Source organism: Tyto alba, unplaced genomic scaffold, assembly GCF_018691265.1.
Source record: "Tyto alba isolate M040663 unplaced genomic scaffold, T.alba_DEE_v4.0 Super-Scaffold_1000006, whole genome shotgun sequence".
Classification (NCBI taxonomy): Eukaryota; Metazoa; Chordata; class Aves; order Strigiformes; family Tytonidae; genus Tyto; species Tyto alba.
The window spans coordinates 18,014,405-18,039,613 of record NW_024881272.1 but is presented as its reverse complement, the minus strand read 5'-3'; the positions used below and the strand labels follow the sequence as shown (position 1 = coordinate 18,039,613).

The 25,209-nt window shown below is 41.3% G+C and overlaps 1 protein-coding gene across 5 annotated transcripts in view; it reads left to right on the top strand.

Annotated features, from left to right (window-relative positions):
- LRRC8D (leucine rich repeat containing 8 VRAC subunit D) overlaps nt 1-25,209 on the top strand; it is a 54,844-nt gene that overhangs the window by 2,898 nt on the left and 26,737 nt on the right. For 3 of the 5 annotated variants that reach the window (XM_033000607.2, XM_033000608.2, XM_033000609.2), the window contains exons 2-3: nt 1,442-2,018; nt 9,120-9,259. The gene's annotated coding sequence lies outside the window, so the exon portion shown is untranslated. The remainder of the gene's footprint in view (nt 1-1,441; nt 2,019-9,119; nt 9,260-25,209) is intronic. The other 2 variants (XM_042808054.1, XM_033000610.2) reach the window with 1 other exon arrangement.

Genomic DNA, 25,209 nt, shown 5'->3' with positions numbered 1-25,209 from the left:
TTGCAGAGTGCTGACTCAGCGCCTCAGCCCAGGGTCTCCCTTTGCTTTCTCCTGTGCCTCTGAGAGCCAGAGGGGAGTTTTGAAACGGGTACACGGACGCTGTGGTCACTGAGGATGAATTAGTGTCCTGAGGCTTAAGACATTTAAACAGTGTGGGGCTGGTGATGGCTGTTTTACTAACAAGTAGCTTGAGTCACAAGTGATGTCACAGGGGAACCCAGTAAGCTAGTTTCTCAACTGGGTGCAAACAAAAGGGAGTTTCAAAGTTTGTGTTTTACCAAATAATGAACTCTGAAGGTTTTAACTTCTTGTCAGAAAAGCAGTCTCTAACTTCCAGTTAATTCATAAAATTGGTGTAGATCCCTAAATATTCATAAAACAGAATTAGCAGTATTTACATTGTACTCAAATGTTACTATATATAGTGGAAAAAACAAAGCATGTTATTTCAGTTTCTGCTGTTTAAATTTCTCCATTTCCTGCTAGCATTGAAACTAGACTATACAGTTATTTTTTTTTTTTCTTTCTGCTTTATTTTGTTTATTTATTGTCTCTTGGTGGTGGGAAGATTATATCCTAGGGGAAAAAAAAAAAAAGAAGCTATTGCTGTATTAAGAAAAATGGAAATAATTTGCCTCAGAAACCTTACATTTAGATAAAGACTTGTCTGTGCTTTTGTGTAACTGACATTTTAAACACTTTTTTTATAACAAGCAGTGAAAAGTCTGTGGACTTCACTATGCAAAAACTTGTGCACATGAGTAATTTTCCACAGATGAACACGCACATATGCATAAGGTTCTCTGGGTATCATGGTAAAGGTGCTTGATCTTGACAGTGTTTATTCTTGGCTGTGATGTTGAGGTGCTGTGGGCCTACACTTGTAAGTATTTGCCAGACAAGGGCTGAAATACAGAGAAGGATGTTTGTGAAATGCAGTTTTCTAGCAGATACCAGCATTATATTTGTAAAAGCGATTGTAATTGCTATTTCAAAGCTACTCTGTACCTCTTATCTTGGGAACACTTTGAGCCACATTTTTTTGTTTGACTTGCTTGCATTGGGGATGGGTTTGGCTCAAGATCTTTTGGTCTAAGCAAATTGAGTGCAATTTTCTTTTAACCATATAACAAAGAATAGGTACTGATTGCTTGCCAAACAATTTTTCCCCTCAGAGATTCCAAACAAATTTAGGAAAGAGCAAAGCCAGTATTTCTAGTGTTTAACTTCTTGAGAATCATCTTGGATTTTGGCATGTTAAAAAGGAAAGTGCGTCACAAGTCAAGTTGGCACTTTCTGATACTACCAGTAATACTCATTTCCACATCATTAATTTTAACTGACACTGCGTCAATCTTTCTCTCACCACAAGTTTCTTTAATTAAAAGAACTGAAGCTCTTTTCACTTATTTCTGTATTTTCTTCATCTGTATTCTTCCAGTCTTGCAAGAGCAGGTTCCTGCCCCCCTTCAGGAAATGGATAGGAAGAGAAGCTTAAAGACCTTCAGATGTCACAGCTGCCGGAGTGTTCAGGGAGATATCCTTGGAAGGAGGAAGCTTGTTTTCTTGGCATCAGGCCAGCAAAATGCCACTTTTGCCCAACGCTTGGAGGAAAACATTAGTATGGGAGGAGAGTATGGCTGTACCAAGGACCTGTTTGTTGGCACTGTTTTAAAAGAAATACCTTCCCTTTTCTTCTTCCTCTTACAGTATAATTCAGGATAAGAAAATACGTTGTTCGTGTAGTCTCAAAACTGTTGCTACATGTAATTTTCCTTCTTTCCACATAAGCTTTTTCCTCAGAAGTGATTTGCTCTAAGACTAAAATAGTAGTGATACTCAAGACTTCTGAAACAATCACTGTGTAAAATACAGCCACCCTTAGGGGAGGAGTGAAGTTATTTGTTGCTCAGATTTTTTGTTTGTTTGTTTGTTTTGAGACCCTTTTCTTGGTGAAGGTGGCTGATGAAGAAACAGAAAAAATAACCAGGCTGAAAACATGTGGCAGCCAGCAGTTGGTGAGGATAGCAATTGCCTTTATTCGTCACGGTCCTGCGTTTTGTATTGTGTGATCAATAGAAAAAAGAAATGGTCCAGTTCTTGTGACCTGCATTGCTGCTTGTTAGTGTTAAGAAAAGAACCCTTTTTGTATATGGTCTGTTTGTTAAAAGTTGTACATCTCGGGTGTTTTGTCTTATGACAGTCTCCTCTGAAGACCAGGAAAATCCAATGGAAGATTTCTCAGACCTAAGGGGTGGACATAACAGATAATGAAATGCTGTTCCTATTTTCTATCAACCATTTCAAACCATTTGCCGTGCATCTAAATTTGAAACAAATTGCACAATTCCCAAACAGGAGTTTTAAAATCCCTCTCTTCACTTGCTCAGGATTTTTCTGCAGGAGTCACAGCTCCTGATGATTTCCCCTCTATGTTGAGACCATGGGTGGGGCTGCCTAAATACAGGTGTGTATTGATGTTTTAGATGTCTTATCTGTGACACTCACATTTAGCTGGAAGTACAATGAGGCCTACAGCAAACAGTGTGCTGGAGCATCTTCTGGAGACCAGTGATGCTCTAGATGGAACCCTTCCTTAGATTCATTATGTAAAAATACACACAGAAAGGAAAAAACAAAACAAAAAAAATGAAGGCTCTTTATAGGCCTTGCAGTGAAGAAGTGAGGCAGGCTCCTACCTGCCCTCATGCAACCTAATGGCTACAAAGCTACAGCTGAGGTGCTGTTCTGGTTTAGGTTGGTTGTTTTTTTGTGTTTTGTTTTGTTTTGTTTTTTTCTCTCCTCCTTTGGACTTCATTCTTTACAAGTCAGCACTGAGATAAGTTTCTCTATAAAAGGTGTTCCTGATTGCCCTTGGGTTCTACAGAAGTCAGGGCAGCCGCACCTCTAGTGTTTTCAAGTCTGGCCAATGCCACAGATACCAACATGCCTACTAAAAGCAACCTTGTTTTTTTGGGTGGACTTTGTTTGAAGCACTTTATTCTTGCTGCAGTGATTTTCCAACTTGAGATTATAACTCTAAGGAGAAAACAAGCACATAAGATGTGTGTATGAATATGACATCTGTATACCTACCTGTTCTTCAGCCATGGCAGGATAGGGAGGAAGGGATGCTTACACACTTTCAGCTGGTGTGAGAACTTGTGTAAAGAACACCCAAGCCTAGGGCAGGCTTGCTGAAGCTGTGCATGCTAGAGATGGAGGCAGATCTATAATCTTGCAGTACCATAAGGTCAAAGAGATGCTGGTAACTACAGGGAGATCTTTTGTATACCTTGACATGTGCACATACAAAGTTGATTTTGTCATATTTTGTCAACAAAAAGTATAGTTTGTTGTCTCTCTCAAATATACTGATTAAAAATCCAAGCTTATACAACACTGATTTCCTAATTATTCAAAATAACCTTTCAGTTCAAAAGCTTCCCCTGTGAATATTAATATTTTATACGGAAGTATTATGTAATAGACATTTTGTCACCTTTGAAGTCCTGCACGGAGGAACACATTGTTAAGCTGATGTAATTTGGGTTGTTCAGTATAAATTTGTCCACTAAACCAATGCAAATGTCAGTGAATGATTAAAAAAATGTCCATCTTGCATATTTGTACATAGTATTTTGTGTACAGATCATGGAAAGGGAGGATAGGAATTATTTTGGTCTGACAATCACTGCATTAAAGCTTGAGTAAGAAGTATGAAAGGTAGTGTGTTAGCTTGCTTTGTTTTCAGGCACCACTATGGTTACAAACACTTTCCACATGCATTAGCAATTGCCTTCATCAGAGATGCATCTGGAGGAATCAGACTTCACGCTTAATCCGGCTGGTGTTTAAAAATACAAACTGAAGTCTACATACAGGGTTACTCTCAACGGCTGCCATCCAGAAACTTGCAAGTACTTGCTTTCTGTCTAATTAAATTAAGAAATAAATCCTGAACTACCTAGTTTAGAAGAGGAACTGACAAAAGGGAAACAAAACTTTTCATGCACTTGAGCTTGTAAAGTAACATTTGCTGTTTTATAACCCATACTAAATTTCTTCAGTTTTACCTCGTTGGCATTGTTAGCAGACAGAAGGGGAAGGCTGGCTTCATAGTTTTGTACCTCTCCTTTCCTATCCCTCTGACAACAAATCTGTTGGCTCTTGAAACAAGGAAGCAGAGGAATGCAGATAGACAAATGCTTATTGGTGCTGCAGAAATTGAGTTTGGTCAGTGCTAGTGTCCTGGTGGAAAGTATCTAACAAGATAATGGGAGGAGTCATTCTTGGAAAAAAAAGAGTGGACTGAGAATGAGACAGAAGTGTACTACTAATAAATCAGGAAAATGAAAGATGAGGTGGTTTGGACAAGACTCTAGTTCCAGTGGTTAAAATTTGTGGTTACACTTTGTTTATTTTTAGTGTAATTTGATTTAAGATGTACCTAAATGGAAAGGTGGATTCAAGAGTGTCTTTATTAGCATCAATCGGTTTAACCAAAACAGATTTTAAACACAGAAACTGCTGGGGCCAGAGCTATAGAACAAAAATAGTAAAGCATGTAGTAAAGCCAGCAAAGAAAAATGAGAGGCATGCAAAATTAAAAAAGAAAATAGTAAGTGTGGCAAAGGAAAGGAGATAACAAAATTGCTGAGATAAGTTTGAGTAAATATAAAAGAAAATCTTAAAGCATTAAGTTGTATTGTTCTGTACTTGAAAAATGTATGAATTCCGTTTGTTTGACTGAGGGATTCTCATCTCCAGAAACAGGGCTTTGGTGCTCACAGCTGAATGGCCAATTTCACCCGGTTTGCCATCAGCTTGAAAGCATGTTACAAAGTAATAGAGAGTCCTGTGTGGACATATATATATTCATTATGACAAATTTAAGGGGCACCTATAAACTTACAGGTTAAATTGGTACAAGCCTGGTTTTGGCTGAATAGTTTTGCACCTGCCTAATTTGTGTTGTTAAATCTCAGTCAGTCCATGTGCGCAGCAGCCCAGAACATCCTGGCCACAACCAGTATGCAGCAGCTGGTCAGCGTGAGGAGCACAGTGCTCCTACTTTGGTGTTTCTTTTGTGAATGAAGAGAGGGTGTTAGCCCTCTGCACTGGTAATAGCTGCTGCTTTCTGTCACCTCATCCATGTTAAAGCTTCTTCAGTGTCTGATTATTTACCTGCTTGCTGTCTGAACTTGTAAGAGCTTAGATCTGGCTTGCTATCTGCTGAAGAATGTAATAGCAGAGCTACCGGCAGCAGCCCCCTGTCTTATTGCCTGTGGATCAAACGAGTTACCTATAGCACTGGGAAATTTTGCGTGCTTGCCCAGCAAGGTTTGATTTGTTAATGTCTTGGTTATATTCCTGCCTTCTGCAACAGAAGAGAGGAAGCAGGGAGAAGTTTGTCTGCAGCCCATGGCTCGTGGAGGGGGGAAGATGAGGTGGCCGCGAAGAGAAGGAAAGAATTACAGGGAGCTCCCGAAATGAAGGGGGTGTTGGGTGGCATGTGAAAAGCTGCAGCGAGGCCCTAGCACGGGCAATGAACTCTGCAGGGAGCAGCAGTGGGATCCTGTAGGCTCCCATGGAGTAGGAGCAATGCCTAAGGTGCTTTCCAAAGGGAGTGTGGTTTCCAGACCAGCTGGAGCGAATTTGAGCTCACACTACTGTTGAAAGGGGAAGTCCTGCCATCCTGCCCACCCGCCTCTGCCTTGGTGGGGCAGGACACTTCTCTCAGGCACACACCAGGGGAGAAAGTGGGAGTGTTAAGCAGCAGGGTGGCCACAAATCAGCTTTAGCTGATTGCGAAATCTCAGAGATAGCAACAAAATATGGTGTTTATCTGGTTAGATTGCATGTTGCTTTTGACAATACTTCTACAGTAGGTTTCTGTGCTGGTTTGGGGTTTTTCTTGTCTCTTGATGGCATGCCATTTTTCCTGTGTAGTAGTTTGTTGTTTTTCTTACGTAGCAACAAGGGCATTTTAACCAATGTGATTGTCAAATGTCTGCTGTTAGCTGGGTATTTGGAGATACGTGTAGAACTGAGAATTACTCAGTTGTGCTGAAATTAAACCTCTAACGATCTGAACTGCTTCACCTATTTTATCAGTTGAGTTTTTTTTCCAAGATCTCTACTTCTTTCCCCAAATACTGTGATTTCCATCCTTCTCATTTCTTTACAGAATTCTAATAATTTGCTCTCTAAGTGCATCATCTGATTTTTTTTTTTTTTACTCTGTTAGCAGTGATTGTTTCCCTGTTAAATGCAACCCCTGTTAAGCACAACAGAAGTAGTGTTTTCCTTAGTGGAAAAGATCTTTGATCAAGTGACTGTACAAATGAAGGCAGCCACATGTAGGCTACAGTATATAGGACGTGGCATTTGGAGGTTGAACGTGTTATGCCTGAAGTGCCAAGTGCCTGACTGTGATTCAGATAAAATTGGCACTGGGTGATGCCAACACCCCAGTGTAAATGAGGTGTAAGTCTTTCCCTGCCTTGAAGGGACCTGAAAGAAAAGAGAAGAATTAAAGGGAATGAGTGCCAGAGGGGACTAGGTTATAAGAGAAGTGGTACATGTGCTCCTTATTTAATCTCATTTGTACCTGCTGTCCTAAATACTCACTCTATAACAGTGGGTGTGTATTTTTGTATCAGCAGATGTCTCTGTAAGACATTGCTTCATTTTAATAAATTGATGATGGTACTTCAAAAATGGGAGGGGGAGCTGAAGGAAGAAGCATTAGAGAATTCCTCAAATGGGATTTGGAACAAAATCCAGGAGGATTTCTGTGGCAAGAACTGTGGGGAAGATTCCTTCACTGATCTTGGATCTGCCCAAGTATCTACTTATGCACTGATAGGATTTATATGAGAATTTCTGCTTTAGGTTGGATTATTTCTGGTTGCTGTTTTTGTTTTAAACCAAAATCTTATGAGTGTTTGTCATTTGTTTTTCTCCACCTCTCCTCCAGGTATGATCCAACTCATATGCTCAATCTGTTCTAGAAAGGAGGGTGGTGGTGATGGACCTCAGCAGTCTTTCAGATTGTGATACAGCTCTTGAGGACAGGTTGTCCTGTTCCTCTGCGCCTTACCAAGTGCGGAGATGGTGCTGTTCAGCCTCTCCTGACACCTTTTCTTAAACGCTGATACATTTTTTTAAAAAAGGCAGCCCTCCTACTTTAGAGGTGGGAACTACCTTCTCTTTTCAAAAACTGTTTGTTGCCTTTGGAGTGGTTGCCGAGGAGGTGTTGGAGGGCATGGTGAGCTCTGCTTAAGCCCTTTCTGCATGGGTCTCTGACCTTGTGAAAAAAGGTTACAAAAACAGCCAAGGTGAATGGCCCTGTGGCTGTGAGAGTGTTTTCTGTCAGAGTTCAAGTATGATCCAAAGGTCTGTTCAGAAATCTGCTTGCAGCAGACCTTTGTGAAGTATCTAATTGGAGTTTTTTCCCCCTGTGTATTTAAAACCCAACAGTCTCTGAAAACTCCAGTTCTGGTGATGTATGCTGCAAAATGGAATTTAATTCTCCTGAGACTACTTGACCACCCTGACCCCTTTGAAGGAGGAAATTCTTTAAGATGCGTATTTTATTTGTGTTATTTGGCAGTGTCTTTTCCATCTCCTTATCCTGGGTCTCTCCTGCTAAGAAAAAACCTGGAACAGCAGGTTCCTGTTGACCTTTAAAATGCTCTCAATGGAAAGCATGACACAGTGCTTGTTCCTGTGGGCTTCTGAATGCCAGTGGGTGACGGGTGACAACCCTAAAAAGGCCTCGGAAAATAAATTGAGTGAAGTGTGTGTGTGTTGGTTTGGTGTTGGGTTTTTTTTTTTTTGTTGTTGTTGTTTTGCTTGTTTGTGGGTTTTTTTTGCTGCACTGGCTTGGGAGCAGCTCAGGTGGGTGAGTGCATTGTGCTTGGCATTGGGCACAGATGCTAATGGCAGAGCAGCTCGCTGCTGCCAGTGTGGGAGCAGTGGGCTGGTGGCTGAAGCAGGGAATGCAGCCAGTTGTCCCTGCCTTTGAGCCCTGGCTGCGGGGTGTTGCCCACGCTGGGGGCTGCCTCTGTTCCTGTCGAGGTGCCACTGCCAGCTGGGCCGGGGCTTGCCAGCCTTGCAGTGAGTACCCGCCCTGCTGTGCTGGTGTTTGCACCCTGGCAGCAGCGTGCAGCAGTCGGCAGTGCTAGGAAGGGTTTGGGCACGCAGCAGCGCTGCTTGGGGTGCAGCCAGGGCAGGAGAGGCGGTGGTGGCTGGCCTGCTGCACATGGAGAGTCGTGTAGAGTCATGCGTGTTGCTAGGGCACTTGCTTTGGTTATGGAGCAGCATCGGTCTACATAGCAGCTTTCTTGGTGTTTGTTGATTGGAGGCAATTACTGTAAAATACTTGATTTATAATGAGGCATACTTAATAAGCAGCAAACTAAAATAAATACTCATTAATTACCTGCTGGAGTCTGGCTGTTCGTTTTGCTGAGTTGTTGCTTTCCATCTGTGGACTCTGCTCTGCCCTGGAGCCTCTGAGTGGCTGGAGGTGAAGGCAGCTGTGCTGGGGTCTTGGCTGGTGGAGGTGTTGGGCTAAAGGAGGATGGGGAGAATCATGTTTCTTCTCCATTTTGTTCGTCATGGGGATAGAGGTGTTTTCCAGAGGTTTTCCAGGCAGCTTATTGACTCAGCGTGGCCTACTTGCCTGGCACGCTGCTGTAATGCCACGGTTCAAGTGTGATCAAAGCAGTTGTGTGGAGCATGCGCAATGTGCAGCTACCACGTCACTGGGATCTGCTCTGGCTTTTATGGTGCGGTGTAGGGAAGCAGTGGCTTAGAAATAGCAGTGCTCTTGATTAAGTTTGGATGAGGCAATACGTTTAAGAAAATATGTGGGAAATGGCAGATCACTAGTTTGAGGGATCTCTGTCAATAATAGGACAACTCATTTAGAGTATTTCTGAAATTACTAAAATGAGAGTGTGCTCAGCCTTTTCCAGAAATCAGGCTCTGGTGGCAAAAGGATGACTAACGTTCTGCTTCTATGTCACAGAGTAGCCTTTCTCTGACACCCCACTAGTGTCAATACTTTAGTCGGCCACTTTGATTCACAGCAGTTTGTTTTTATACAGGAGGAGTCTGTGGCACTTGTCAAAATGAGAAAGTGACTGTCAGCGCCTGGCTTAATATTCTTGTCACCAGGAGCTCCTGGAGCCAGCACTCAGCTCAGCTGAAGCCGGAGGAGAAAGGAGGAGAAGCACAGCCTGATCAGGTACTGAGCCGGGAATGGGAAAAGTTATCTGATGCTGAGTTCAGGTGAAGTTGTGGATGATCATTAGTTATAAAAGTAGAGTTCTGTTCCTTAAAAAGTCTTGCTAATGTGTGATACAATGGTGGCCCAGTAGCAGCCACCACATCATCTGTGGGCCTAGCATGGGTGCATGTTATATGCTTAAATTCTGTAACAGATCTGAGGTAAACTTAAACAAATGCAACTTTGAGTTTTCTGGGGTATTTGATGTACACATCTAATGTGCAGTACAGCTCAGTATGTTTGCCAATACCTGTATCCAGGCTCCATGTGAGTTGGAAAGAATGGACTAGGAATACTCTTAAGAAATATTTGAATGTTGAAGAGCAATTTGATGTCTTGAGGAAAGAGTTTTTCCTCAGCTTTATTCTCTGTTCTAGTAGGGAGATACAAGTGTCAGCTTTTGAGAAGCACAATGTTATGCGGCAACCACAGAGCACAGAAAGGTAGCAGACTGATGGGTTTTAAGACAAAACCAACTGTCAGCTTGCTAGCTGTGTTTTTATTTGTTGAGATTCCCATAACCGTTCCTGGAAACTGGTACTTATTCTTGCATTTGCATCTTTCAGATTGTCATACTTTAAAAGTTAGGTTCATCTTACCGTATGAAGACAGAGAAGTTCAAGGTTTTGGTTTACTGTATTCAATTTATTATTTTTTTTCTTACATAACTGTACTTTCCAGTTTATGTGTAACTCCTGCTCCAAGGACCATGTTCTGAAAAGACTTTGCGTATCTTTATGCACCTTTAGAGATTTCGTAAGAACAGAGCTATTACTTATGTGTGCTTGTACAATGCTTGGGATGGCAGTGGCCCACAATTCACTTCTAGAGGGAAGCATTCTTTGAAGAGTCACAGTGTTCTTCACCTCGAGTGATGCTTTTTCTCCAGAAATACCAGCATATGTCCCCTAGACTGTCTGAATTTTAGTCACATTTTAGTGTTATTTTTTATTTGACCCAGGTGGAAACAGTGGGGGTTTGTTTAGATTATCTGTTAAGAAAATTATTCCTAATATTCTAGGGGCAATTTCCGGCTCTGTCTGATTATCTATTTCCTTGTGTGCTTAAAAAAGGGAAGTCCTTTTCTAATATGCATTGGGAATCCTTCACTTTTTTTATCTTGAGGAATAAGAATCAGCATTTATTTGATTCAACAACCAGCTTCCTGCTTCCCAAGGAAGAGATAGTGGCTCATTTGCCTGCAAACATCCCTCCTGTGGAGAGTCTTTGTTGCGGAATTAGAGGAAAGCTAGCAGCTACTAGTAAAATAGCTGCATACAGGATGAAGAGGGATTATTGAAGCATTACTAGGAAATTCATGACTGTGTGCAAGACCTTATGTACTCCACAGACAAGCTGACCTAAATTCTGCAGCCAGGCCTTACTGGTTTCTGCGTTGATGTGATGTGGCAGGCTGGATAACCTGCAGCAAATCTGGGGTTAAAAAAAAAAAAAAAAGGCAGAGAGGATCTATATTTGAGTAGAAACATAGACAAGGCCATTTTTATAACTGTGTTGAATCTGTTTTAAACTTTTCTGTTGTTTTCTAACCCACACTTCTCTATTAATATTGAGCATTTTTCATGTAGTCAGGATGAGTCTGCATTATAAGGATGCTCATTAGGAAGAGTGGAGAGGTTGTTTATTCCTGGATGGGGTACATGGATGGTTTTATTCATAAGAGGCTTTTACAGATGGTTTGGAGTTGAGAGAGGTTTTAGTAAAGAAATGGTGATATGTGTCTTATCAGTAGAGAAACAGTTAACCCAACTGACACTTAGTCATCTCTTGGGGGGTGAATAGAATTAGTATCTACTTGACATAAATGGAATGGGTTGCACTTATGTTTTCAGGCAGTCTTTTTGTTTTTCAAGATTATACATTACACACAAAACATGACACAAAAATCCAAATAGAAAACAAAATGCCATGTCTGTCAAAGTAAAGTTGGTCAGTTTGACCTGTGTGCAGAATTTTACTGCTGTTACTTGTAGTAGGATTGTGACTTTGCAGTTTAATTTCTGCTGGCAGAAACGTGGTGTGATGGCAGTTACTGCTTCCTCCCTTTTTATGTAGCCGTAAGATAGACTGATGCAATTCTCTCCTTTGCCTTCACCACTCCTGCGTGCACACATTCGTTATTCTGTCTTGCCACTTCCTCCTGAGGTGTCCCTATGGCTACGAGAGGAATTTTTCTGTTGGTGCTGCTTAAACCAGGTCCCATGAAAAGAAGAGTTTATACAGGCAGAAAAATTTCACAGCCACTAGAAGGGCTTCTGCAGTAAGGTTTTTGCTGGCATAGCTGGGAAGGAAGGAGAAAAATAATGTCAGCTGATATAGCTAAATCAGCAAAATGTTTAAGTGTGGCAAGGGGCTTTCCTGTGCAAGTGTTCTGGTCTGGTTACTGTGATGGAGTACGTATGTATATATATAATATATTTGTGTCTGGAAATCTCTTTCGTGGGAGCATAAGGCTTAAGTTATTTTCAATTTTTTTAGAGGAATTTCTGCAGCTGCAGAATGCTGAAGCGCCAGGGGAAATAGTGATATCCTCATATATAGCTGGTTTATTTTAGATCACGTTTCACTGATGTGCTTTTGATTTGTTTTAAAAACAACTTGTCTGTATAAGCTATTTGTTTACTATATTGCACATAGTAAATGGTAATGCTAACTTTCTTCTGGAAGTAGGAATGAAGGGACCCATGGAAGTGTGAATTGCTTAGTTACTTTCTTTAATTTTTTGTGTCCTGCTTTACTGACATTTCAGCATGTAGCTCCTTTCTGCGGTATAAGACTGTGTTCGTTCTCCAGAGGTAGGCAAATACGATGGATTTACTTGCTATGCATCAGCTGTGAGTTAACTACAAAAATGTATTGATACCAAACTTAATGTTAGGAGGTAACCTCTCAGCTTGCTCTGATCTGTTCATGGAGTGAGTGCCAGGTGTGGCTTGTGCCCATGGTCCTTCGTATTTCACGTGTTTGAGCTGTGTGAGCTTGTGGCAAAGGTGGAGGGTGAGACTGGGAGTAGCTCACTTATGAAAATAAAATCAATTTTTGACAAAATCAAAATCAATTTTTGACAATGACTACCAAAGAGCTCATAAAAGAAGGATGTCCTGAAAAGCTGTGTGTTTCAAAGTGTCTCACAGCCCCTAGGGGAGGATGTGCTGGTTCCAGACGTGTTGCAAATGGCAGACTTTCCCGAACGCTGGCCGGCAGATCGACTCCTGCCTTAACCCTGAGGTATGCTCCCGCCATGTTGTAGGGACTCCCTGCAGGTCTGTCTGCTCGCAGACCGAGTTCTATGATGTTGGTATCGGCCGCGGTTGGCAGCGAGGGCTGAGGGCAGGGCTGCCCTGCGCCGGTTGCAGCCAGCTCCCCAGGCGGCACAAGGAACTGGCTGTGTGCTGGGGGGAGCCGGAGGGCCCGGCAGGGACTGGGGTCGGCGGAGAAGGCACCGCACGCCTGCCCGTGGCCTCCCTGCCGGGACCAGGTACAGCAAGGGGGTTGGAGAGTGTGTGGGTGTTTTGATACCAGAAGCAGTAATTAGAAGGTTATTAACTGACAAATAAATTAAAGGGATTTAAATTCCCCCCAAATCAATAAACTGTTTTTTGCTTGCAGCAACGTTATTGCCAAGGCTGCCTCAAGGCAGAAGTAAATTTTTCCTTTGGTATAGATATAGATGTCATTTTGACTGCTTCTTTGCAATGAAGAGGACTTCTGTGTACCTCGCTCCAATGTTATAATTTTTATGTCAGGTTATCTTTTCTGTCTTCCTGTCCTCCCAGCAGAATTTTAAGTGTTAACATTAGATACAGAAACTGGAAAATAGCCCTGCTTTGGTATTTTTCCACTATTTCTGCTCCCGTATTTCTTTGCCAAGGTGGGAGACTTGTCCATTACTGATAGCAAAAGCCAATCCCCACAGCCACGTGTCTGAGTCGAGCTGCTTCCAGCCATCTTTTCCTCCTGGGAGCCTGAAACCGGCCTGGCCATGGGCGGTGGTACTGATGCAGCTCTTGCCTGCTCGTTGGCAAACTTGCTCTAGCAGAGAAAAATATGAGCAGGGCCAACACGCCGAAGTGCTCTTTTTAAACTTTCACCAGAGTACTGTCATGCTGCATGTTTTCATGTGTTTAGACCTGTCTTCTACTGGATGTGTACCAAATTCAGTAGGCTGCAGTAATCTTGGCTATGTTTTTTGACATATGATGATGTTTTGAAATACTTACCTGCTCTCAGTTCTCAACTAAAATCTCAGAACGTGCACTTTGGATAGATGGGAAAAGATTCTCAACATGTGGTTGCTCCCTCAAGCTTTGTCCCTTGCCTTTGATAGGTGATGCTGTCTTGAATAAGGGAGCACCATCACAGGGTGCTTGTTCTCTTAGAGGCTGTCTGTGAACACTGAAGCACCCAATCAGCATAGTGAGGTTCAGCATCAAAGAGTAAGGTATGCCCATCCTAGTTCATACCTGATTTCGTTTCACAGGGAGGTGAAACACTTCCAACAACTGAGAAACCATGGAAGGGATTGGGCTGGGATGGGAAAAAATTGGCCTTTCCAAGACTTGTTTTTTCTTGTGTAGATGGGCCTAACGTGTTGTCTAGTAATGCTATATTTGCACCTCTTGATGATGAAAAGGACATACTATAAGAAGTTAGTGACATTATTACCTGGTGCCTCAGACGGTAAAGATGGGAGGAGAGAGAGATTTACAAGGGAAAGAATGAACAAACAGCTTTTTGTTGCCCAATTATTTTAGTGCTGCTGTGGTTTAGCTGTAATATTGTGTTACTCTGTCCACAGCGCTTTATGGGCCTCTTTTAGAAAAATTTTACATTTAAATAAATACATTTTTCTAGTTTTATTATTTCAAGTGCTAGAGTTTGCTTGCAATTATAACATTCCACTGCCTCTGGTGATTGGATATAGAAAATTCTGGCCTTTGTTGCTGAGCAATAAACTCCCAAACTTTCCACTTTCCGGACTGCATTTCGTGAAGTAGCTCTTGCTTGGTGTATTATTGGAAGCTGTGGAAAAGTTTTCTCTGCATAATTAGAATTGATTTGATCAATAAGGCATCAGTCTCTTTCCTATTCCCTTAACTCTGATGTTTTGCAGGAGTTGGGAAAAAAAGTGTGATTTTCCTGCTCATAAACTGAATCTGCTATCTTTTGAAGTAAAATGTTTTTCCGGGCAGGCTGCAAAACAATTTTTGTGGGTAGTTCAAGTAATTACATAAGGAACTTAATGATTATTAACATTGCTGATGTTTGAAATGTTAGGGGAAAAAAAAAATTCCATGAAAAGAAATTTTGTAGAAAAGGAAAACCCCACACAGCCCCTGCTTCCCCCCTTCCTTGCCATTTGTTATTTGGAAGTCCTGTGGTAGTTAAGAACACTCCCCAGGTTGTTTTGTTTTGTTTGTTTTTTCAGACTTTTCTACAGAGGAAGCATGGTGGTTTGGGACTTTAGAGGCAAAGTTCAACCACCACCTGCCACCCAAAAAAACCCAGATTGTTGCATGTACCAGGGCTGCAGTCTGGGGTCTGGCTGCAGTTTGCAACTGGATCTGGTGGTCCCATGTGCTTCGCCTTTTCAGCAGGTGCCACGCAGTGACTCGCTGCCTCCCATGACACTAGGCTGGGATGTTGGTAGTGCTGCTGAAGGTTGGGGTCAGAGGACATTCCTGTGGCATGGGGAGGGCTGTGGAAATAGGGGTGTTGCATGGGATCTTCTTTAGATGCAAGAAGCAGTGGGCTGTGATAGAGCTAGACAGTTCTGTGTCAAGTTACCACCCTTTAGCTGATGAGTAATGGCTGTTTTTTTTTCCAGGTCTGTGTACTCCCTAGTGTCTTGGCAGCAGCTGATTGGTAGTAACTTGCAGTCAAGATCCACAGCAATGCCAGTATTTCCTTTTCAGCTGAGGGAATGGGATGGGGAGCTGTGGGGAAGCTCTGTAGGGTGTGGATGAGTGTTTGAGAAGGCAGAGGTGGGTGGTGATGGAGCAGGGAGATATCAGAGGGGACAGCAGCGTGCAGCAAAAAGCATGGGTAATATTACGGGAATATATTGGTCCACTCCTGGATTATGTTGTCCTGGTGTGTGTATTTAGACTGAGACAGTCTGGGATAACTGGCTGTCAGCTCGGTAAAATAATCATATTGCCAAGAACTCCATCATCTTTTTAAGCACAATTTCAGATTTATGGCATATTTGTCCATCTTTAATGCAGCTAATTTAAGATACAGAAATGTGGGGGTTTTAGCACTCTGTCTGTAGTTTCCCTATAGCTCGTGTAAATTTTTCTTGTTTTGGTTTTGCACCCCTGCTCTGTCTCAACCAGGGTTCAATCTGAAGGCAACAACTGAGAAACTTCCTTTCACTAAGGGGTATGTCTAGGTTGTAAGGGATGCGAAAATGAGAATTGGAGCTCTCATCCATAAACATTTACCAAAGCTTATTTCAACAGCCACTTCTGTCTTTGTTATAATAGCTGGAGCTATGCCAACCTAAAAAGCCCCTAACCTGCTTTGCTTTGACATTTAGCTAGATTCTTATGAGCAATATCCTAATGAGGGGTAGAGTTACTTCTGTTTTCCTTGTATGTTGGATAGCACTTATTGTTGGTGGAACTTGGGTGGCTTTTTGCAGTGTCATTTGAGTTTCTTTTGCTTGCATGGGTTGCTCACATAGATGTGTCAGTGGGAAGACAAACACTTGAAATAGAAAAATATGATGAGGCAAGGGCTGTCAAATATTATGCATATATTCTGTACCTTGCATGCTGAGGCTCTGACCTACTTGAGGCCTCTAGGTACGTCTGCAATATAAGTGTTTAGCAATGATAAACTGCAATGTCTGGCAGAGGGATTCAGTGTGCAAGAACAACACCTGAAAAAACAACCTTTAATCCTTTCCCTGAAATGAGCCAGTTACAAGGTTTCTGTTTTTTTGGGAGGGGTTCAACAGGGTACTTCCATTCAGTGTATGCTGGCACGCTATTCAGTGGCCAGCACCTTGGTTTAATACTTGTCAGCAAAGTAATATCGATAGAGCTGACTTATTTGACCAATTTTATTTTCCTTCACGTGTGCTGCAGTAATTCTTTGAGTGTGCGTGTGTGTATATATTTATATACACACTTTTTTTTTTTCTTTTCAGAAACAGTCAATATACCAGGAAAAGCCCCAGTTACTGAAAAACTGTAAACAAAAAAAAAAGAGCAGAAGACCAGAAGGCCCCTAGATAGTCCCTAAACAACAACAAGATGAGCTATACTCTGGTCAAGGAAAGAGCTACTTGCAGCCAAGGGCACTTGTTAAGGGGGAGACGGGTTATGAGAACTCTACAGCTATCTCTGATTTTTGAATGAGGACAAATGTATTTGTGGTCCTTATAATATTAAATGGTTGAGTTTCACAGCTTGTCACAGAAGGCCTTGGAGCTTATTCTTGGCTTTCGGATAGTCTGATCGCAGATGATGGAACTAGGCAGGCTGAAAGGGTCATGGCATTTTAGAAAGAGATTCTCTTAAAAATAACTCAACGACCTTTTAGAGTTGGAGGTATCCCCAAGATAAACTGTTTCTGATTGATCTGAGGCCAGGGATATGAGTGTTTCTTGCTTATTAAATTCATCAAACATGGATAAATGTGTATAGGGTTAAAAGGCAGTGTGGATCAGCACTGATTGAAAATGTTTCCTGAAGTTTGAATGGGTTAAACAGTCTTACTGATATTTCTTGACATCTTTTTTGTTTTGGAATATCATCTACAATATTAGCAGTGTATTTAGGGGATGGACTTGTTTTCCTTCTGTACGATGGGAGGGCACATAAGGAATGTGCATTTTGTTTTCAGAGCAGTCATAGACCAGTCCTCAGGAGCTGACTCACTGCTATTTTGTAAGCAGCGTTTGTCTTCTCATGCAGTTCTGCATTTTTCTGTGCCCTAGTCTGTGGTAATTTAGTTCTTAAGTGTGCTGGTGTCAGAAAGCCTGCTGCCTAGGGTAGTATCATATCTCCAGGTGCATGGCATGTACTTGACCTGATTTGATATTAGCAAACATAATTTTTGATTGTTTAATTTCTCTGTAGTTGGGTCTTCATCAAGTGATGGTACAAAGTCCCTTTTCCTGCAGCTGTCTAACATTATCGTTAATAAATGATTATTAATCATTTTGGGGGAATTGTATTTAGCCTGTTATTGTTATACTGTCTCACTTGTATGGACTTGTTTTCAATATTTCCTACACAATATTTGACTTTCCTGCATTTCAGATTGACTACTTCTACTTGCATTTTAAATGAACTTTGCTATTGGGATGCCATGGTGGGGTGGGACTAGGAAAAATGGGCCTCTGGAAAGAATCAGAGGGAAGGCCATGGCTCCATACACTTGAGCATTCAAGTTACAATTTCTAGTATGTTGCACACCTTGAATTGACACTGGATTCCACTATTGACTTTCAAAATCACTTAAACTTACTCTCACACCTTAGTAACCCTTTATTCATGACAGGTCAGGTATTTTCCTGTGATTTATAGTAGATTTTATTATTTCCTTTTATTCGGATCAAATTTTTTTTTCTTTCTTTTTTTTTTTTTTTTACTGGAAGCTTAGGAGGAGGTAAGGTGCCAGAAATCTTCAGCACTGTCATCATTTTTATTTTTGAAGCTTTTCTGAAAACAGCTGTGCACCAACACATAGATCAAACTCTTCCAAGAGGTCTGCTACCTGTATTTTTTTTAATAGTTTTGCTAGGTTAGAGGTGGAGGAAGGTCTGATTGTTTCAACTGATGTTTTTGTAAAACTTGTGTGGCTGAAAAGCTGACAAGAGTCATACAAATTTCACATTACTTCTGCGTGATTAAAATCAATGGTAGCCATGTGGGCTGCTACTAGAAATATTCCCAGGAAAACCATACAGGTGAGACTAGGGGAGAGATAACCCAGCAGAAACTTTTTTTCCTGTTCCTCCTATTCCGCTGTAGCTTCAAGGCTGAACATAGTAAAAGGGAAAAATGGAAACCATTCTCATAGGAAAAGCGGTATCACTCCACCCTTTTTCCAATTGTAGCCAGAAGGCTGTGGAGAGAGGAGAAACAATAGGAAGCTTTTAGTTTCCTGGGTGGAGTTTCACATTTGACACTGATAAGTGGGAGCCTGATAGGAAGGCATGGGGTTGATAGAAAGGCAGCACCTTCCCTAACAACTGCTGGACTTCAGTTTGGGTGTTCCTGCAGGAAACTCCACCCTCTTGTTCTATCTCTGGTACATTTTCTAAGCCTTGATGTCGTCGCTGTCTTGTTACTGCTGGTAAAAAGTTGCATGTGTGGGAGATATGCAAATCTGTTGTAATGTTCTGATATAATTTTAGCGCAGGAAAAGAGCAAGCTCTGTACATGGGCATTGCCAACTGAGCTCCAGTCTTGCAGCTTAGTTTATTTAGTAGAGCTGATAACTGAAAAGAGGTTTATGTGGATGTGGGGTATATGATCAAGTTCTTAATTTTGTAAGCTTAAAAAGCAACTCCTATCAAGCCATGCTTTCATAAAACTAAATTCCTTTACAGACAGTAGGAACTGTCTGTATGAGTGTAAAAATTGGATTGTTTAATGGCATGACTATTGAGGGTTTCTGATGATGTGAATTTTCTCATTGCTTGCAGCACATACCATCACTGGAAGAATACTGACTTTACTGTGAATAACTGACTAATCTCTTGTTTCTCTCATTGTAAAAATTCAAAATACTGTTTTGCCTTATTTTTTTTTGTGATTTTTCTTTTCAGGTTCAGTGAGAACATGATCTTTTTATGGGAGAGAGGGATGAACCTGCTAAAATCCTTTCTTGTATGCAGGGTTAAGCATTGCACTCAGGAGGGTAATGTTCCAGTGGAATTGCAGCCTTCTCATAACAATTTAGACTTTGGTGAAGAAAGTGGATGAGTCATTGAAGGGGTTTGATGGCTGAAAAGATTGATTAATAATTAATTTAAAACCAAGAAGCCTTTCCTCCGTGTCCTAGCTTTCAGCCATTCAAAAGTTCATGAAATTCCCACATGTAGTTTAGCATTTGAGTACTATGGACATGTTTGTTTTGATGTCTTTCCCTGAACTGCAAATGTTGCTTTTTCTTTGCTTTCACTTACATGTTATTTATAGAGATAGAAACGTCAAATTTGTTTCAAGTGTTTTAATGAGGTTAAAGCACTTTGAAAGAGTCAAATGTTCCCATTATTTTGCTCTGAATGTTAGGGTTAATTATACTTGCTTCATAACTTTTTTGAGTTGCACTGGTGTAGTAGATGCTTCCACGAGTAAAGGTATTCCAGTATTCAGTGTTTGTATGCTCTTGCATACAGGTTCATTTGCTTTTTCTCAATCAGCATTTGTCAGTCAAGGCCTTATATTTCTACAGGTTTGTGTTTGAGCTGGGTGTCTAACAAGAATCCCTAGGTCCATGGTGCCTTTTTGCCTTTATGTGCTGGAATAGTGGTAAAAGTGGGGAATGCTGCAGACTGGAGTGTGACCCTGAAGGGATGACTCAAAACTAGCCCTTTGAATTCAGTTAAATTATCATAAATAATCTCTATTTGAGGAGTTCTTTAACTACAGTAGGCCAAAGACAGGAGGGCAATCAAAACCAATTAATGAAAGGCATGGAAGCTTCAGCAACCTTTTTGGAATCCTTTAAGATTTAAATTGATACCCTCCGAGCGCTGCTGTTTGGGGCAGATCTTTGATACAAGGTAGGTCTTGTGGCTTTGAATCTAGAGGTAATAAACTGGGTTTTGTAATTTTATTAATTAAAACCATGCTATGTGCAGTCCTAGGCATTTTTGGTACTGAATCTTGAATGTTTAGTGCATGGTGAATATGCATCAAGGCATTTCTTTGCTGACAATGTACAAAAAGTCACTCTCTGACCTTTCTTTGATTTTTATTTATTTATAAACATGAAGGATGAATGAAAATGTGTAATAATTTTAGCTTGAGCTGCTGCTACCATTTGTAATTTAAACCTGAGATGCTTCACATTTTTAGTTCATTGGTCCCCTTAATTGTTAAATCCTGAATTATGGCTTGTCTGTAGTCTTCTGATCAGGCTCTTCTAAAAAGGAGATGGCTGTCAGATATTCGACACTGAGATGTAGCTACAACCTTCTGGTGTTGGTGTTTGTGACATTGCATTTTGTCAGATATGTAGGGTGCAGCAGCTGAACCTTGTACTTTTCAAGGCCTGAGTCTGAAGAGTTGTCTGAATTTTCCAGCTTGCAGATAGCAATACACTTTGGCCTACTTTAGCTGTGAACTTTAATTTACCTTAGTCAGAAGTTAAGATTTAGTTGCACTGCTATATAAATTCTTTATAACATTTATCATGTGGTATAGAGTTACCATGAGTAAGGTTTTTAGACTGGGAAGAGAGAGTGCAGGACTGCTTTGCAAGGATAGCATTGGAGTTAGACTCCAGTTAGTTTTGTAAAAAGAGGTTGTTTGACCTTTGTAATGAAACAACCATTTGCCTAGGGACAAATTACAGAAGGGGGAAGGCTTTTTTCTTTAATTTGTGTTAAAATGATTGAAAGTGGGAAATGTAAGGATGATAAAGAAATTTTAGCAGCAGGGAAGGATACGTGATTTTATTTATAGAATTAAACTTCCTTGAATGCAGGTTTTACTCCAATAAAACCTCCTCCGGTAAATGTTACGTGCAGGATTGAGTTGGGTGTTCACCTGCTGGGTTGGAGAGAGGAGGACAGGAAAGCAGTTTGCTCTTGGGGGGTGCTGGGAAGAAGTGGATGATTTCATGTCTTCAAGTAGATAAAACTTGTTCTGGTGGCAGTATGGGCAGTGGAATTCAACGAGAAGTGGGAGGGGAGAAGGATATGTGTGACTAGTGTTGTGGAAGGAAGAAACAGGGTCTGGAATTCGTAGTCTGACATTTTTGAATGTGTGAAGTAAGCCAAAGGGAAGCTCGTGGGTGTTGGGACATGACTGATTTGCTCCAGTTTGTAGAGTAGGTGTGGACAGAAGGACAGCAAGAAATCACTGGGCTCTATTTTAACCTAAGAGGCAAAAAATTGTGCAGCTGCACTGGTCAGAAGGAAATGTCCCAAGGCACCCTCGCCTGTTCTAGGTCCTGCTGTTTGAGCCTGGCAGTGCGGCTGTATTCAGGGCACAACTTCAGAGCTGCTTCACTCTGGATTCCTGCGATTGGAAACCTCCTACTGCAGAGAAGGCCCTAGACAGAAGTAGTTGCAGTTACATTTGCTTTTCCTGTGGGATCACTGCAGAACCCCTGGACGGATGAGATAGGGGTCAGAGATGACCAGTGTTTCCTCCAGACCTTAGGTTTTCCTACTTGCAGACTTGCCTGCAGAGATTTGTAGGTTGAGCAGTGGTGCTGTAAGGGGATTCTATGGCAGATGGGGTGGATCTGGCTGTTGAAACTTGCCATAAGAAGCAGGGCTCACCAGGGCAGCTTGCCTCACCCAGAGCCTGTAAAGCAAGAGTTGACATACACAAAATATGTGGCTAGGCAATGCTTTTGCTAATTACTTTTTTTTTTTTTTTAACTGAAGTGGAAATAGTACCTATAGGTTTTCAGGCTTGGCCACAGGAATGTTACTTGTCATGTGATGTCCCATTAACTGGGAAATCCTCAGACAGTAAGCCTGCTTGGATTTTCTGACACTTGCCTTTCTCCTTGTCTTGTCACAATTCTTCCTTCATTCAGATTGATTTATCCTGTATGTTTGGGTTATGGGGGTAACAAAGCCTGTGAAACATGACTATCTGTGAAAAATAATACTCTAATATTCTTTCAGCTTTTCTAATGGGGTCATTTTTCATGTGTACTTTTGCATTAATAGCAATTGGCTTCTCATTAATAAATCCAATGCCCTATGAAAATAAAGGGTTATTAGGTTTGGATGGGTTCCTATGGTACCTGTAGTGCTGCAGCTTTCACTAGCTAGCTGTGCCTTTGCTTCTGTGCACAGCAGAATTGTTTACATGTTTGGAATATGCTAGAGGCAAGGAGAAAGGAACAGCTTTAATGTGATGCAGCTTAGATGCTCTATGGGGGAGGCCTTAGAATTGTTCATAACAGGATCAAATGTCGATCAGTGTTTCAGGAAGAATAAAGTTACTGTTTATGAGAAAATTGAAAAATAGTATATTACATGCTTTCCAGCTATTTTAAAGCAGTCTATTTTTGATCCTGTCTAGAAAAATGTTCCTCTTCTGTGGTTCTTTTCAGTCTTGTAGAGTATCAGTGATGCCTAGTGGAAGCATTTATCTGGACCATTCCTGTTTGGCTCCAGCAGCTTCTCTAGGCTGCCTTCGGTAAGAAAGCAAGTAAGATGCCAGCTTCTTTCAGCTCTTACGTGAAAAAAAGCCTGGTGATCACGTTGTTGAGGATGCTGCTGGAACATCGTGGCTACTATTAAATTTGTTTTAAAGGCAGATCTGGGGATTTACTGGCTCCATAGAATAAGAAAAGTTACTTGTAACATCAAACCATGAATATGGGAAAATGGCTTCTCCCTCATGGAAAGGTATAAAATCTGGAAGGAGTGGACAAAGACAGAGGAAATGGCTAGAGAGGACTGGAGAAGAAAACAGCTGAAAACCTCCTCCTCTCTCTCCACAGCTATTTTTTGTCAGTGACAGAAAACTGTGGGATGAGCAAAGCTGATCTGTATCTGCAGCAGGCCGTGGCTCTGATCTGAAAATGTATCCCCAGGAAAAACAATGAGAGCCTAGCTGTGGGGGAGGGAACATCCGAAGTCAAGGCACCTCTCTGCTGGATCTGAACCTGCAATTCTTGTTCAGGTTGCTTTGTGTTGTATTCAAGTGATGCTTGAAATCTTACAATAAGGGGCTGTCACATTTTGTATTAGGTTGTGCCCTGTGTGTCAGCTGTTGGAGCAGCAGGCTGGAATTTGGGAAAGAGCAGCTGGGGGATGCAGCTTGCGGAGAAAGGGTAGGGATGGCGAGGGAGGGAATGGAGAGTAGTCTTGGAAAATTGTGTCAGAATAAAAGGCTTTTCAAACTAAGGCTAAGTGCCTGTTGGAAATGCTTCTCTAAAACATACCTGACAAATATGCAGTCATGAATTTATTTACCAGAATTCAAGCTTTTCCGATTGTGTGGTTTCTTGCATTCTTCTTAGAACGGTTTGGTGTTGAACCAGCATCCTGATGTGTTGTGTTGTCTGGGCCTGTCTCCTGAGGGAGATTAATTTGGACAGTTACTCCTGAGTAAGTCCTCTGTGTGGTTCTGGAGTTAAGGACTTGTCTTCACATGCCATTGAGAAATTGTTTGAGTCAGCTGAAGGTGTGAATTTAAAGTGAATTGCTTCCACTGCCCTACATCTCTGAGGCAGAATAAGCGAGATTCACTGTGAATCTGAAAAAAAGCATCTGAAGTGGGTCTCTAACAGTTTAATAAATCAAATTTTTAATTTGTATGTTTTTTGTCTCTTATGTAGTAAACCAAAGTGCCTCGTGAAGACAAAGCCTCAAAATGGATTATGTTATATAGGAAGACTGCTCTTAAGGATTTGGGAGGGTTTATGTGGATGCAGATGTATTACTAGTCAGGAGCAGCACTTCTATTTTAAAGTCACTCTGTACTTTCATCTGAATTTAATATTCAGGCAACTCCTTCAGACTCTGCTAACCTTAAGCAGAAATTATGAGAGGAATGTGAACTGACTTTAGTCTTTTCGATAGACCTTTGAAACACTGTTTTGGCATCTTAAAGCTCTTGTTAACTGTGTGATGACTGAGAGCTTCAGGAGAAAAATTCTGGTTCACATATTTAGTCTTTTATAGCGGATGGAATGCACTTAGATGGGTAAAGCTGTTGATTTCTTGTGAGATTTTCTAAACTGATGGAGAGGAGGATGAAGGAAGTTAGAGGACTATGAGGCCTCCCAGCAAGTCTTGGACTTCCAGCCCAAACTGGGATTCTTCCCATCCCATACAAAGCTTTTTTAGATATGCATATGAAGCACAGAACTTTGGCAAAAATCTGGGTAGTAGAAAAGGGCTGAATGTTTTAGTATCTAAGGATTTTGGCAACCTGCTTAGTTATGGTTACCTCAAGCCTGAGAGGAGGGGACAGAGGAATCCAGCACAGGGAGTGTACACTTCAAACTGAACTGTCTGTACAGACTGGTGGTTTTGAATATTTTCTGCCTAATTCAGGGGAAATTTGTTGCAGAAGGCATGGATAGGGCTCTCCATTTTGCTTTTTAACATACTCCTATGGCCTTTTCCCCCCTCCTTCATTTTCCTTCCCATTTTGCTGTTTTGTTAAGAGGAGGAATGACTGAACTACTGAATGTATTTTTCCTTAGTAATTTTCAGTTGTGCAAAATAAGTTGCAGTGGCTGAAATACAGCAAGAACCCAGGTTACTTCCTTTTCAGCTACTGAATTCAGACTCTTGTTAAACATCATGAGGAATTTCTACTCTAAATGCATGCAAGTATGTGCTTCGGGAGCCATGTGGGGCTCCTGATTATGTGGAAGAGTCCATGTGTGTTGAACTGCAGAACTGCGTCTGTACTGTGTCTACACACTTCTAGGATCAGTGTGTATGAATAGTTAGCATATTTAATTAAATAAAGTTGTGAAACTGGAAGGTTCTGAATGTTTTTCCTACTATTGTGGGAATTACAAAACCAAATGTTGTAGTTTTCTTGCTGAATGCATTAAGTTTTATTGCCCTGTGAAATACTTGGTCCTAGAGGCTAAGGACTGATTCTGTACTGAAGTTTAGTTGACTGCATGTGCCGATCCAGGTAGAGCGTAGATGCTTCTACCTTGGGCAGATAAGGAATGTTGTATCTACACTCAGAGTGCATGTGCTCTGC